We start from the raw sequence: 13550 nt of genomic DNA, 5'->3' as shown, positions 1-13550 counted from the left end.
TCCCGGTAGGCAGAGGCTGAAGAGGCTGGCTAAATCTGCTTGCAGCTCTACAAGTACTGCTACAATGTAATTGTATCCAAGTTAGGCATACACTGGGGGCCGACTCGCGTGGCGCCGCCGAATTTAGACTGACTTCACTACAGCCAGTGCCCAATGGGAATCTGATTGACAGTGAGACAGCTGCACCTCCTGGCTCGAGTCCCATGTATTTTTATGTTTCCTCGAATTTTTTTGACAAACGATTGCCCTTGTTTCAGTCACAGGACAAAGTCAAGCAACAGGAAATCAGCTTCCATCCGGGGCCATAGAGAGGCTTGGACCGCATCCACCGAACCACGCGTTGCGTGCGTTTGTTGATAGATGTGAGGTCGCACGCTGCCTTGCGTTGTTGCGCCGTTGTCGCGCTGTCAGCTGGTGGCGCTGCTGCGGAAAGGGAGCCCGGCAGCTTGTACTTGAAAGAACGACTCCTCCGCCGCTGCCCTCTGCGTTTTGAAGATTTGGCGGTTGCTGTTCCGGTGGCTACCCGGGCAGCTGTGGGGACAGGCAAGTGAGCACCTGGCGCGGAAAGAGTTAGGAGATGCTTTGTGCCAGCAGGCGCGCATAAACCGCTGAGGCTTCCTCAGGGAGACGTAAAGAGTTTATATTCACTCCTACGAAACTCCGGGAAAGTGTTTGAAAGCGCGTGCTTGATTAGGCTGAAGCTTTACACACTTTTGTTAAATTCTGTAGGTGGAATGCATGCGATCACTGGGTTTTGCGCTCCTGTCTTCTCTGCTGACTGCCAGAGACCTTGTTTGGATTCACGTTAAAGCACCACTGCATGGATTTGGAGAGGTCATGTCGAAGGCACGGACGCTGCTTTTTTCAATGTATTTTTATTTGCAGACATTATGGGTGGCTAACAACATACTCTAGGGTTCCTCCAAACTTTTCTGTAGTGAGAGCTACTTCTGATCAGTGACACTCCTTGTGAGCTATTGAAGGCTAAGCAGCTCGCGAATTGTTAACAGATATTCCCATGCCCAGGTTAATAGACTTTAAGCCTAATATCCATAGAGCCAAATGCTAAGGTTTGAACAAAATGGTTTGTCTATCGGCACTAAGATGGGGCTGGGCTACCTCTTTTGTCAGTGAGAGTTTGGTCTTTGGGAACGAATGTACATGTGTGGGTATGGTGCCTTTTTTGTGGTGGGCCAAAAGGGAGGCAAAGTATGGTGGAGACGAATCGCACGTTATATGCCTACTATGAGAGGCCCCCCCGCGTCTAGGGGAGGGGGGCCTATAGTGCCATTTAGTGTGAGAGGCGGCTAGAAAGAGGCACAGGGGAGTGGTCAACAGGAAACATGAGGAGGTAGGCCGAACCCTTTTTGCGTCACCGATGGGCGTAGGCAGCCTCCCCCAGGGTAAAGAATAAGAGGAATGAGCACGAGGGAGAAGCCCTCTTTGTTCTCTTGCCTCTGGCGCTGCGGGTCACAGCTAGAAGCAAGTTGCCCACCCACCCATCCCTGTTGTTAAAGGTAAAACTGGCAGGGTCCCGGGCAAGAAAATGGCGGGGACTCCTTTTTTTTGGCTGGGACTGGCTCATCCTGGAACAGGGATGGCAGTCAATAGGGCTCCGGGCTGGCGGGAGAGGGGGCCGTCCTGCTGGTGGTCCTGGACTCTCCGGCCCTACCCGAGATGCCGGTGCTTGGAATAAGCAATTTGAGTGGAGATGGGTTGTGGCCTGCTGGTACAACCCATATCCAAGGTGGCTCTGGAGATCCTGTATTGGAAATACAATTGTAACCTGTGGTGCAAACGAATATTGCACAACCCAATGTATCGATGTATGTTGGATTGGTTATTAAAGTTGGTTGAATGTTGACAATTCATCAACAAATAAAGAGAGCGTTATATGAGAATTAATAAAGACTACGCAGTGAAGACCAGACACTTTGTATGGTGCCTTTTTTGTGGTGGGCCAAAAGGGAGGCAAAGTAGCGTGGAGACGAATCGCACGTTATATGCCTACTATAAGTGTGTACGGATGACTGAGACTGTGTTGTATGTACTTGTGGCACAGGACATACCTTTTGCCAAAGGCACAATTACATGTATGACACAAATGAGCAATTTAAAGTGCAACAAATGTTCTGTTAACATTCTCATAATATGTAACATTTTTCTACACTTTACATTATTTGCACTTAAAATAATAGCTTTCTTTTTGACTTATAAGTATGGCACTGTGCTGAGAAAGTTAAACTGAAGCATTAACTTTGTTTATATGAATTCCATAAAAAAAAAATTCTCCTGTTTTCAAGTGTCACATTCACAAACATCTTGCTCCCAGTGGGCTGTAGATACGGTGCCATATTTATAACAGTTAAAAACATTTGTTTAATTGGGAGGTATTTTGAAGTGATGGAACATGCTTCATAAAACATTAAGATGTATTTGGCTTTATTGAAAGTGTAGAAAGACATTAAAACAATGTTTAATAGAAAAAGTTTTAAATTTAAAGTTTTCCCTTTTGGAAAAAAAGAACACTTTTTCAATAAGTATGGCACAGTGTCTACTGGCCAATGGGAGCAAAAGGCATGCCATTTGTAAATGTGACGCTTTGAATGCGAAAACATTGAAATGAAGAGTTAATGATTACGGTAACTTTACATTTTAATTGTCTCCATTTAAAAGCATTCAGAAACATGTTTTGCTCTCGCACTCCAATAGAATCAACAAGTACTTTTATTTATGACTTAAATACTTCAGTGCTTCACTTCTGTGCCCCAGCCTGGTCCATAAATCCGACAAAGCACTGCTCATTATCAGGCTCTTCTTTCTGTAGCCTGATGATAATAATGTAAAGTAAACACAGCCTTCCCTTAACTTTAAAACGAAAATGTGACCTGTGCTTATTTAAAGATGAACTGAAGGCTGTGAGCTACTCCAAAGTTGTCTGCGAGATACTGGTAGCTCACAATTGACTGGTTTCAGACACATGGCTTACACCATAAGCAATGACAGTGTGTATTCTATTGCAACATGCACATATAGTGCTTACTGCTGTTTGTATATAGAGTAGCGAAGCACTTGCCTGCATGGGTAGCATGCTATGTTGTGTAGGGTGTGTGGTGGCAAGGGTGTTGTATTTGTTTTTGATCCTGTGGTGGGAGTGTCATTGATGTGAGTAGTGTTTCCATGTTGTGCGTGATGACCATCAAGTGCAGTTATTGTATAATTAGACACATCCCTTAGTAGTGTGGAGAATTAAGAGGTGTGAGAGAAAAAGTGACCGATTTATGGTTTTCAATGAGCTGGCAGCTTCCTGCAGCTCTTTAAGTCCTTTTTGTGATATTTCAAATGTTCATAGTTAACTTGCACGGTTATTATACCAGGTTTTCTAGTCAGAGACCTATTGTTTAAAGGTTTATCTTCCTCAGCACGCATGGCTGGAGAGAGAAATGGTTGGGAGATTTGCTTTGCTCGACTTTGTTACTATCATACGATATCTGGTTGTCATAGTAAGTTGTAAAGAAAAGGTGATGGTATGTAGCTAGTTGTGACTTCAGTTGTAGAATTGATCATACTTCTCTGATTGGCCAGGAGCATATTGCAGATCTTCTGTTATTACATGCCTGATCAGTTGGTGATTGGTGTTTTAGGTGCTGGTACAGTTCTGAGTGATGGACACGACCCATTACAGTTAGGTTTCATGCAAGTTTTAGAGGATTAAGTAGTATAAGGGAGTGATTATGCAGACTAAATGAGCTGCAGTCGGCTGCCAACTAATTTCTTTAAGGCATTCTTGCTGGCCGAAAGGCTTATATATGACCTGTGTTAAATTCATGAATTAAGTGTTCTAAATTTACATAACTAGTTGGGCAAACATTGGCAATGTAATTCGTTTGGGTGCTTGCATTCTGTAAAGGTATTTGCAAACATGAGGAGTAAACAGCAGAAGTAGATGTTTATTTCTCCCATTCCTAAATGCTCTACACAAGCCCATATGATTTTGCATTTCTGCCTCTTATATTGTGTATATATATTTTGTTACTGAAGACGTGTATACCCCTGGTTTCTAACTATCATTTGTGGAGCTTGCTCTGCTGCTGCAGCCCACAAACTACTTATGTTAGTGAATGTTTAATACTTTAAAAAAATTTACTAATCAAAAACATTGTCCTTGTCAAGTGGGAATGAATACAGCTCTCATCGTTTGAGGGGATACCACCTTTCTTTGTACAATCAGCATGTTGTTGTTGGTAAAATGCACAACAGACACTGCCTGGTTGTCCTGGCAGTAGTTGGGGATACTAGATCGCATTTAAAAAAAGAAAGCAGGATAGTTTAAGAACTAGGCGTGGGGTCAGGAGAAGATATTTTTTGAGACTGTTCCTGAAGATGAGGAGCTCAAATTATTTTTGCGGGTTCGTGCCAGACTGTTACATAGTTTAACTGCCTTTCAAGAAAAATTGCAACCTCCCAGACAAATATTTTGTTTTAACAGAGAGTTCGTGATTAGAGAGGCCGTAAATTATCTGACGGAGCAGACAGATGCATACTGTGTGAATTTAGTCTTAACCCCTTCCGTGCGGGGCGTATTTTCCGCCTGTGCTGACTCCGCCTTGCGCGGGCGGAGTCATGACGGAACGGTTCCGTCATCAGCACAGCTCAACCGATGCTGATGACGGAACCGTTCCATCATCAGCATGGAAGGGGTTAAAGTAGATGAGCCCAGAGTTGTAAAGAGATCAACATGCAAAACACAGAACTTTCAAACAGCAACATTTAACTCCAGGGAGCCAATACAAGAGACTCTCACAAGGTGGGAGGGATGTGCACAGAAGATGATCAAGAACCTGCCTGTTTAGCAGATAATGCAGAAGAAAATCAGTTAAGCCTAAAGAGATTACTTTGCCATGGTTTATGTGAGATGTAATCAACGCTTGAACCATGGTTTTGTGGACATGAGTTGAAAGAAATGGAAAGATTTTCCTCAGCACGTAGCAGATTAAAGCAGGAAACTTATTCAGATATCGGTTTTGGAAAAGCCGGTTTCTGTCCAAGATTAATGCAAGATTCTTGGCTTGAAAGTTGGGACTGGATGGATCATCTAGATTGGCCGGCCCCAAGCAGAAGACCAATTGTGGATCTGCTTGCTGAAGAATAGTACCTCTTACTTGTCACTGTTTAATGTGAGGCAACTGTCGCTCATCCAATGAGGGAACAAACTCAAACAATCCTCGAACTAATCACTCGTGGTGTCTCAAGCTACAGAGATGAGCACAATCTATGTGTCATATGGGTATGAATTTAACTCTAACCCAAAATAATGAATCGAGGAGGCCGGATGTGTCATTTAGCTGTTAAATAAGGCTGGGCTCAAGTAGTAAGGGTTGCTGGAGACTTGTATGGAGGCAGATGAATACATGGAGTCCCTAGGCCATCTATGGGAGTCATTGCAGATGCTATGTAGTGGGAGACCGTATCAAATGCTGGTGACCAGTCCAAGAGTATGAGGAAGCAGAGTGTTCCTTGTTGAGCAGCATCCTTAGTTCAACCACTGCCTTGAGGAGGGCAGATTCTGTACTATTGACATGCTGATAACTAGATTGGTAGAGGTCAAGATTATTAGGTTAAAGAAAGGTTTATAAGTTGTGATTAATGCATTTCTCTTTTTTTCTTTGGAAAAGAGTAACACAATGGGTCAGTAGTTTAAAACGGATGGATCAGCATTCGGTTTCTTAAGAAGCTGTGAGATAGGACTATTTTCCAGATGTCTGGAAGCACAGCAGAACTGATGGAGAAATTGCAAAGAGTGGTGAGAGGGTAACGGTGTTTTCCATAACTAGGATCATTATCACAGAGTGTAATAGTGCAGGTTTCCAGCATATATACAAGCCAGCTATAGGGAGTGAATTAGTGCATGCTTCTCAGACTGCCACAGAAAACAAATGATGTATGGTCATCAGCAGTGCAAATGCAACGGGCACATAATCAAGCATGATCTGTGAAAGTTGTGTTAAACACACCCAGAACAGGTATGACACAGAATTAAGGAGTGTCAGCATTTCTCAGAAATATGAGATGTAGCAGTGGAAGAGGGTGGCCAATGCTGAAGTGGTGGGCAGCTGTTCTTAGCACGCAGACTTCTCTGCACACGTCATTTTGTAGTAACACCGGGTGGTGGTGCAGCCTGTGGTCTGGACTCTAGAAGGCGAGCAGCAACTGTAGTTGGGAGCTGCAGCAGACGCGAGTCCTGTGCTCTCCACACCACTGGAGTCAAGCTATCCTGGCTGATGACGGCTGACAGCCAGAAACCAGTCCAAGGATGCTTGATTCCGGTCCAGGGAAGAAATGGCTTGACAGTTTGGCCTGGACTGTTCCCATGAGGCACAGGGTCAAGGCTGATTTGCATATGGCCATGTCTGAACTGGGGTAGTGTGGGGTGCAAAAATCGATGGATTTAGGCCCAGATCTCTGTACTGGGGTGAATGTATGACATTGTTCTACATTCTGTCCATCAACTGTTGTTTTGGCATCAGGGCTTCTGCTAGGCATGGCCAGTGCACCCAGTCGAATGCCCTTTCTGTGTCTATATAGAGAGAAGCATCATTTCACGCTGGGAGCGGGATGCCTAATCTATTAAATGGAGGAGTTCTTTGGTGTTTTCTGAACATTGTCTGTTAGGAATAAGTCATGATTGGTCTGGGGCAACCAGCCTTGTCATGTGTGGGGCCGGACACGTCGCTAAAATCCCTATGCATAATTTAGCATCTACATTTCAAATCTAAATGGGGTGGGGGATAGGACCCCCATAGCTGTTTATCATTGTCAGGTTTTCCTATGACCATAAATGGAGGCTTCTAGTACTGATGGTGGGAGTGTCTCCGCTCTTGTAATTGCATTGAAAACTTTGTTGAGAAGGGGAGCTACCAAGTTGCAAAAAGTTTGATAGAAGATAGCTGGGAAGCCATCAGGGTGGGGTGACTTATTGGGTTTTAGGCTTGTGATGGCTGTTATAACCTCTTCAATTCGAATAGGGTTATCGAGGTCAGCCGGGTTATCGAGGTCAGCCGCTTGCTACCCTGTCAATCTGGTTACCATGGCTTTTTTCAAGTAATGAGCGATCGGCTATGGGCAAAATTCTGTGCCGAACATAGATCATTATAAAAGGATCCAATTTGGTTGCTATTGCCTCGTAACCTTCTAGGACTTCTCCTGTTTCTGATGTCAGGGTCTCTACGGTGTTAGCTTGACATTGCCCTTTGAGTTTGGTGGCTAACAGTCGCCCACTTTTATTCCCTCCCAGGTAATAAGCATGTTTAAGGTGAAGAATCGAGTTCTCGGCATGGTCTAGGTCTAAGCCTGCTAATTGCTTCCTTGCTGTCTCCAGTTGTCGCCATACCCGTGGGGCCCCAATGCGATGATGAATGCGTTCAACTTCCCGGACCTGTTGCTGTGTCAGTTTATCTCTCCAAGCTTTGGTTTCTGCCACTGATATTGATATCGGCTGCCTCTGATTACAGCTTCAGGACATCCCAGACCATTGCAGGCAAGATCCTGGGGAGATCGTTGACTGCCAGGTAGTCCATAATGGACTTCCCTACTTGCTGTACAGTTACCGGGCTGCAAAGTAGCAAATCTGTCTTCACCTATGGGCTTCTCACTTTTGTGGTGGGAGGGTAAGGACTAAAAGAACCGCTGAGTAATCAGATAGGGTTCTGGGTTCAATATCTATGAAACACGTTGCTGCTTGTACTTCCCTGGAGCCCAGAAAGTAGTCTAGTCGCGCCTATGATCTATGTGCATGGGAGTAAAAGGTGTATTCTCTTGAGTTGGGATGGCACCCTGCCACAAGTTTCTTAGGCCCAGTTCTTGCAGCCAGCGAGCACCCCAGCACTAATCGCACGTTTTTCCCTGCCTTTGGGTCGAGCGATATAAGTCGTTATGGAATACTAAATTTAAGTCTCCTAATATCACCCACTTGTCTAGTGTGGCCATTACTTCACCTATTGTAGAAACTGCTCCAGTCTCTCATTTGTGGTGTATATAGACCCTAGGAGTATAGTGTGAGAGCCAAAGTGTATTCGGTATCCTAGGAGACGGCCCTTAATTTCTGCTATCTTTATCCCTACTTTTCCCTGAAATGATCGTGAGAATAGTAGTGCTACCCTTCCTTTTTTTTGGTCAGGGAGGAAAAAAACTGCTGTGGAAAAGGTCGAGACCTGAGCCTGTTACTGTCCCTGTGCAGTAGTTGTGTTTCCTGCAAGAGGCACACACCCGCTCGAGAGTTTTCAAGGTAGGAAAGTATCACCTTCCTTTTGACCGGGTTTTTCAGGCCCTTGACATTGATGGTCAGGGCCCTCAAGTTTGTGTTGTTGCTCCTCCTTAGAGTTCTCCCGCACCCTCCCTCTGCCACACATAAGTTAAGTATGTAATGAGATTCTGCTGGCTGATAGGCACCCATGAACTAACCCCTTAACAAAAACAACAGTTAACAATAAATAGTCTCTGGATTGGAGATGGCCCATCGTAAGCCATCGCCTTACCAATGATAGTCTTTTAGTGGGGTTCCAGATGCACCTAGAGTCCCCCTGCTCTGCGCCGGCACCCCCCCATCTCTCAATTTGTGCTATGTCTCCTCATGATGGATCATTGTATATGGTATCTTCTGCTAATTTGTCCAAGAGGGCCTTTCTTTCAGACACAATTGTCTCTGGGTTTGTACGGATGCCCGACCACCTCAGGAACTCTTCTCCATCTCACCCTATTAAGTCATCTGCTTTCCAGATTGTCGGGTTCCTTCCTGGAGATCAATCAATCAATCACTCCATTTGTAAAGCGCGCTACATACCCGTGAGGGTCCCAAGGCGCTGGGGGGAAGGGGGGGTTGCTACTGATCGAAGAGCCAGGTTTTGAGGAGTCTTCTGAAGGCCAGCAGGTCCTGAGTCTGTCGTAAGCTGGTGGGAAGAGTGTTCCAGGTCTTGGCGGCGAGGATGGAGAAGGATCTGCCGCCGGCGGTGGTTTTCCGGATACGAGGAACTGTGGCGAGGGCGAGGTTGGCTGAGCGGAAGCTTCGAGTGGGGGTGTGGAAGCTGAGTCGGTCGTTGAGGTATGTAGGTCCGGCGTTGTGTAGGGCTTTGTATGCGTGGATGTGAAGTTTGAAGGTAATCCTCTTGTTGACAGGGAGCCAGTGCAGGCCTCTCAGGCGGGGTGTGATGTGGCTGCGTCGGGGAACGTTGAGGATCAGACGTGCCGAGGCGTTCTAGATTCGTTATAGTAGTCTCAGGAGCTTGGTTGTTCCGGAGTAGAGGGCGTTGCCGTAGTAGAGTCTGCTGGTGATGAGGGCCTGGGTGACGATTTTTCATGTGTCGGGAGGGATCCATTTGAAGATCATGCAGAGGGTGTTGAAGCAGGACGCGGAGACGGCGTTGACTTGCTTGGTCATGGAGAGGGTGGAATCGAGGATGTCCCCCAGGTTGCGTGTGTGGTCTGTGGGTTCCGGGGCTGTGCCTAGCGATGTGGGGCACCAAGAGTCGTCCCAGGCTGATGGGGCGGGTCAGAGAATGAGGACCTCCGTCTTGTCGGAGTTCAGCTTCAGTCTGCTGTCCTTCATCCAGTCGGCTACGGCCTTCATTCCTCTGTGGAGGTTGGCTTTGGCGGTGTGGGGGTCTTCAGTGAGGGATATGATCAGCTGGGTGTCATCGGCGTAGGAGATGATGTTGAGGTTATATTGTCGTGTGACGTGGGCGAGCGAAGCGATGCCATGTAGATATTTAACAGCGTTGGGCTGAGGGAGGATCCCTGTGGGACGCCGCAGATCTCGGTGGATTTCAAGCGGAAGGGTGGGAGGCGGACGCTCTGGGTTCTGCCGGAGAGGTAGGATGTGGTCCAGGCCAGGGCCTTTTCTTGAATTCCGGCGTCATGGAGGCGTGCTGATAGGGTGCGGTGACAGACTGTGTCAAAGGCTGCTGATAGGTCCAGGAGGATGAGGGCGGCTGTTTCTCCTTTGTCCATCAGGATCCTGATGTCATCAGTGGCGGCGATGAGGGTGGTCTCGGTGCTGTGGTTGCTGCGAAAACTGGATTGGGAAAGGTCCAGGATGTTGTTGTCTTCGAGGTAGCCGATTAGCTGTTTGTTGACAATCTTCTCTGTCACTTTTGCCGGGAACGGGAGCAGGGAGATGGGCCGGAAGTTCTTGAGGTCCGCCTTGGGCTTCTTCAGCAGGGCGTTTATCTCGGCGTGCTTCCAGCTTTCCGGGAAGGTTGCTTTCTCGAAGTAATTGTTGATTGTTTTCCGGAGGTGGGGCGCGATTGTTGTGCTGGCTTTGTTGAAGATGTGGTGAGGGCAGGGGTCACATGGGGATCCGGAGTGGATGGAGTTCATGGTTTTGATGGTGCCTTCGTCGCTGACGTTGGACCAGGCGGCTGGTGCGGGTGGTGGATTCGGTGGTGGGTGCGGGTGTGTCTGGGTTGAAGCTGTTGTGGATGTCTGAGATCTTGCGGTGAAAGAAGGCGGCCAAGGAGTCGCACAGGTCTTGTGATGGTGGGATGTCGTTGGTGTTGGAGCTGGGGTTGGAGGGATCTTTCACGATGCTGAAGAGCTCTTTGGTGTTGTGTGCGTTGTTGTCTAAGCGGTCCTTGAAGGCGGTCCTCTTGGCGGCCCTGATGAGTTGGTGGTGTCTGCGGGTGGCGCTCTTGTGGGCTGTGTGGCTGTCAGGTGTTAGGTTGTGGAGCCATTTCTTCTCCAGCTTCCAACAGGTGCGCTTGGAGGTCCGGAGGTCTTCGGTGAACCAGGCGGCTTTCTTGTTGGTGTGGTTGGTTTGAGGTCTTGAGAGGGTCGAGGGTGTTGGCGCAGTCCTTGATCCATTGTTTGAGGTTGGTCGCGGCGGTGTCTGGGTCGGTGGGGTCGGCAGGTGGTTTCTGGGCGAGCGTGGTAGTCAGTTGGTCCTTGGTGACCTTGCCCCAACAGCGGCGCGGCAGGTGTTGGGTGTGGTGGGTTTCCTGAAGGTGAAGTAGACGCATCTGTGGTCGGTCCAGTGGGGTTCGGTGGTGTGATTGAAGGAGACGTGGGGGCTTGTGGAGAGGATGGGGTCCAGCGTTTTTTCCAGCTACGAGGAACTTGCACGCTTCCGACAGAGAGCGGAGCGGTCTAAGCTGGCCCTACCATTGGAATATCAGTCTGAATGAGTGGCCCCAAGAGTAAGCCAATTTTTTGGCCTACTATTGGAGCGTTGAATTGGCTACATATTGAAACCGGTGTAGTGCCTGACCTCTGAATTGTATTATTGGTGACTCCCAGGTCTTTCTTAGGATCTTTTCTTTTAGTGCAAAGTTGTGGACACCGAACAGGATGTCAAGTGGACAACCACTTCCCTGGCCCCAGCTCACCACTCTGTGCCTCCTGCCTAAACGGATTGCCTCTGCTGAGGTATCTCCTAGGATCTGTGCAAACAGTTCAGCTACATAGTTCTCGATATTTCCTCATTTAGGGTCACTAGGGGCTCCTTTAATTTGAATGTTTAGACTAGAGTGATTTTTCAGGTCCTCTGCGTGTGTTTGGAGATCCAGTTGTTCTGATAGAAGGATGAATTATTGTTGTAACTGTTATATTTCTTCATCTCGTGGGGCTACCCTTTCCTCTGGCATGTCCAATCTGTCTCCTATGTCTGTGACTTCCTTCTGGATCGCTTGCAGCTCACCCGTCCGATCTCCTTTGACTGACAGCAGGTCTTCTCTTAGGTCTGAAAATAAGGCCTCTAGGTATGGGCGTGTGAGAGGGTCCTCCGGGTCCTCCGCCAGTGGTGAAGTCGCTTTATTCTGGTCTTTTTTAAACACTCCCTCCTGGAGGCCTCCTGATTTTGAAAACATGTCATAAATGGAGATCCTCTTCTTTATCTTCACCGATGCCATTTATTACGGTTTGCCATGGGCACCGGAGGGGAGTGTCTTGTACTAGTCTTGATTTTTTCTTTGACCCTGGGCAAGCCAATTGTACGGGATCCTTGGACCCCGGTCTCTAGTGGCTCATCTTCTTTTTTTTTTTCTTCTGCCATACGATTCTGGCTGACAATGTCTCTCTGATAGGGGTGTAGTAGTCCTGTTTCTTATGCAGATACGAATGGAGGGCTGTGGGAACCTGGTTGCTCAGACGGGTGAATAAGGTTTCTCTCTGGATTGGTAATAGTTTCTGGACCACGACCCATCCCGATAGTCAGTTCAGCCACCTGGATATTTCATGTTCTGTTGCTGAGGGGGCAGTCAGTGTGTTTTCAGTGGGCGTGCGGCTGGTTGTTCTTCGTCCAGTGGTCTCTCTTTGGTAGCTAATTTGGCTTCTCTTAGCCTTGGATCCTTCTCTATGGTCCAAGCTTCCCCTGCATCTCTCTCCTCCACTCGAGCTCTAGACTTGGGGCCTGTGCCAATCTCCAGCTGTTGCCCTGGCTAGGCCTGTCTCTTTCCCCTGTCTTCTAAAGGCCACTGCTTAAGCCTCTGCACAGATGTCTGTGTAGGCCATTCCTGGCCCAGATCTTCTTAGGTGCTCGGTTATCTGTGGCTCTGTCTGGTCTCTGACTCTGTTTGCTGCGTGAGGGTCACTCAGTCCCCAGGCATTTTGCAGGAGACCCAAGCCTCGCGCCGAGCAGGTAGTCCGGCCCCCTAGGATGCAGTTTGCGCAGGCCTCACTTCCCTTTTGTCTCTTCCAGTAGCACACAGGCCTCTTGCCTAGCCCTGTGTGACTCCGCTCGGTGCCCGGCTACCGCCTCTTCTCCCGGTGAAATCCGGGACGCCATAGCCAAGCCCACAATGCTCCAGCCTCTTCCCTCCGGGCCCAGTGAGTCTGTAGCCTGTAGAGGGGTGTAGTTGAGGACCCCTCTATTGCAGGGTCTACTCGTCTTGGCGGTCCACGGCTGCGGCCAGCGGCTCCTTGCAGGCCTCAAGTTGGGCTTAAGGCCCTTTTCACTCTTGCTCTTCTAGACTGCCTCCGCTCTGCGGGCGGACCGCCTCCTCTGTGTCAGAGGGTTCCAGGGTCCGTCCCCGGCCTGCTGCCCTTGGTCTCTGGCTGAAGCCAGGCTGTGTCTGGGGTGGCAGGAGGAAATAGGCTCAGCAGAGACGGAGCGGCGGAGAGACACGTCTCAGTCCGTCGCCAAATTGGCCAAGCCCCTGAAGGTGCCATTTTTTTAGGACGACGCTGGCCAGGTGGGAGGGACTGCTAAGGAGCCTAGGAGAGAGAAACTGGAGCCACAGTTGCAGATTATGAGAGGCCCTGCACCATTCATCCCAGTATGTGAGGTTTGTTAATCCAGCAGGCCCCAAGTGTCTGTCTTGGAAGTGCCCATATAGACTTCCCAAGATTACTCAGTGTGCTGTGGTGAACCATTGATTGAATGGGTGTCTGATGCTGAACAACATCAGATATTGTCCCATGGTCATTAGGAACTGATTTATTCAAGAGCCGTTCAATGGGAAAATGACAACCTATGCCTAAGTTCGAGCTCTTCACCTGGGATAGGGTGCTAGATCTATTTGGTGGCTTGTTTCTGGTCAGCGGAAGGAATTCCAATGCCACGG

The 13550-nt window shown here is 48.1% G+C and overlaps 1 protein-coding gene across 1 annotated transcript in view; it reads left to right on the top strand.

Moving 5' to 3' along the window:
• The first annotated feature begins 366 nt into the window (after window positions 1-366).
• The window catches only part of CEP192 (centrosomal protein 192), a 1919503-nt gene continuing 1906319 nt past the window's right edge, over window positions 367-13550 (top strand). Inside the window, exon 1 of the mRNA XM_086965571.1 lies at window positions 367-543. The gene's annotated coding sequence lies outside the window, so the exon portion shown is untranslated. The remainder of the gene's footprint in view (window positions 544-13550) is intronic.

The sequence above is a fragment of the Lissotriton vulgaris genome, chromosome 4_1 (genome assembly GCF_964263255.1).
Source record: "Lissotriton vulgaris chromosome 4_1, aLisVul1.2, whole genome shotgun sequence".
NCBI classification, from domain to species: Eukaryota; Metazoa; Chordata; class Amphibia; order Caudata; family Salamandridae; genus Lissotriton; species Lissotriton vulgaris.
This window is presented reverse-complemented; position numbering and strand designations above follow the sequence as displayed.